Source organism: Zingiber officinale, chromosome 1B (assembly GCF_018446385.1).
Source record: "Zingiber officinale cultivar Zhangliang chromosome 1B, Zo_v1.1, whole genome shotgun sequence".
Taxonomy (NCBI): domain Eukaryota; kingdom Viridiplantae; phylum Streptophyta; class Magnoliopsida; order Zingiberales; family Zingiberaceae; genus Zingiber; species Zingiber officinale.
In genome coordinates this window covers 67,301,780-67,304,246 of record NC_055986.1, presented here as the reverse complement: position 1 = coordinate 67,304,246, position 2,467 = coordinate 67,301,780, and the positions used below count along the sequence as shown (strand labels likewise).

Here is a 2,467-nt window from a genome sequence, read left to right as displayed (position 1 = left end):
CAGGCACGTAGTAGAATGAAATCTAATATCATATCAAAAATCCATCAAAAGGTGTCAATCCATACAATATCTATAGGAAAAATCCAAGGACAATACTAAAACAAAGTCTGATATAGAAAAAGGCCAAAATAAAACCAATAACGAACTAGTAGAGAACTAGCTCTACGTGCATATGGGGGGCCAGCGACTGGAACTGCTCCGGACAGCCTCAACCTGAAAATATCCACAATGGAGGCGGGGTGAGTCCAACACTCAGCAGGTACAACTGATATACATAATAAAACAAATAACAGATAACACTAATCATGCGTACAGTCTCCTGAATACGAGAAGGAATAAATGCAACTGAAATGAAATCAGGAGATAACTGTACTAACCGGAATCAAGGTACAAAGGTAACAGGTCGTCAGACCGGAGAAAATCATAATCCTGTATGCATGTCAATCAAATGCATTCATACAAATGCAGCATATAAGTGCAACAATCACAAACAATAAAATGCAATAAATGTATATGGTGACCGTGCACTCGGACATTACTGCTCCTGACAGTGATTGAGTGGACGGAATGCTGTCGGAGTACTCCTGTCCTCTGTCCCCAAATCATAAATGGGGGAGCTCAATGCTCTCATCTCCCGGTACACAATGACGGGGAGGATATCTCTGCCGGCTACCACGCTGAGTCATCTGACCAACGGAGCCAAACAAAGTCCACCATCTGCCGGCTACTACGCTGCTACACTAAATGCCAGCGGAGCCAAACAGAGCGGAACTGACTGCCGGCTACCACGCTGAGTCCTCAGACCAACGGAGCCAAACAGCAGAACCGCCACACACCTGTCTGATATACCACTAACCCATGGGTGGTGGTGGTGTGTGCAGTACATGTAACTGGCGATGGGCTCAACCATAGCGGAGCCAACAATCGCACAGCATGCAAACATGATGCATGACACTAAACATGGCAATCTCATGAATAGCATAGCAAGATCCATACATAAATACAAGGTGTACCACAAGTCAATGTATCAAATGGAAGGTACACAAACAGATAGGGTATCATATAAAACCCTAGGTCCAGAACATGATATATCACATGGTTGGGTCACTACCGAAAGCATGTATGGTCAGATAAATAATAACATGCAGTGCAAAATAAATAAACAAACAACATGTAACAGATCATGTAGTGACCAACCGAATAAAATGGAAAACACAATTCTTGCTATATGTTAAACACTTTATTATGCATATCAAAAGACATAAGTCAAAGTACCCGCCTCCAATAAGAAATGGTCCAGTCTGACTCCGAGATGCTCGTCTCGAATCAAAGTCCTGTGTTAAATCGCACAGTTTAGCTAATTTAATTATAAACAAATAGCTAAACAAATTCCTAACCCACTGACCAGTTATGGTTAGTTTCATTAATCCCAATTACACCATTACATAACTTCCGAACCTAAATTATTAATTATTACTAACTCAACTAGCAATAATCTACCACAAATATCAAAACCATAATCCTTACCTCTAACTCTCCTTCAGTCGTCTGTGATGGCAACTGATCCGATTCACAACGGAAAGACCGGAATCCAGCAACTTCAGACCGTTCGCTGCCAATTGGAAAACAAATTCCAAATCCAACTTAGTAGAAAACCTTATAGTAGTATACCTAAATCCATATCACTGTTGACCTTAACAAAAATCCTTACCTAACTCATAGTTGTGCTTGTTGATCCACCACAAAGAAGGATTGATCAATAACATAGAAGAACATCCAAGCTCTGCACTGCTCGGAAGGATAGAGGTGCCGGAAAGGATTTACAGCGGTGCTGCTCGGTCAACAGTCGGGGTGGTCGAAGTGGCTCGGGAGCAAGTGTCGGCTAGGGCACAGGGAAGGACTCGGCAGTGGCTCTCGTCGTCGGCGGCAGAAGCTAGGGCACAGAAGAACCCAAACAGTGGTACTCGAGTGCCGGCGATCGGGGGTGGCCGGCGCTACTCAAGTGGCTGGCGTCGGCTAGAGGAAAAAGGTAGCAGGAACTCAGCCGGCGGCAGATTAGGGCAAGGAGATAGTCCGGTTAGATTGTGCTCATGCGGCATCGCCGGAGGGAGAAGAAGAAGAAGTGGAAGGGAGGATGAAGTAGGAGGAGAGGAGGAAAACCGCCGGCCCGGCGGTTAGGGCTCGGACGAGATCGGCGGCGTCGGGGAGAAAAGAGGGCGCGCGGGCACGGCTCGGCAAAGAAGAAAAACGGCGACAAATGTAAATAAAAAAGAATAAGAAAATAAAAGGAAAAAGATTATATAAATATAATCTTCTCCTCGCTTAAATAGGGTAGCCTAAACAGATTTTTTTTTCCGGGCCCCGTTTTCATCCCCGTTAACTCATTCGTACGAGCTCCGAAAAATTCCTGAAAAATTTCCAAAAATTCCAAAAAAATCCCTTATTAATATTCGCCTATTTTCCGGTA

General features: G+C 44.1%; 1 long non-coding RNA gene across 1 annotated transcript; it reads right to left on the bottom strand.

The window, feature by feature from the left end:
* Positions 1–1,314: 1,314 nt before the first annotated feature.
* On the bottom strand, positions 1,315–2,069 carry LOC121970342. Its single transcript, XR_006108907.1, has 3 exons — positions 1,712–2,069; positions 1,528–1,612; positions 1,315–1,334 (listed from the first exon to the last, which is right to left on the bottom strand). It is a non-coding gene; the product is annotated as an uncharacterized LOC121970342 (long non-coding RNA).
* Positions 2,070–2,467: the final 398 nt, after the last annotated feature.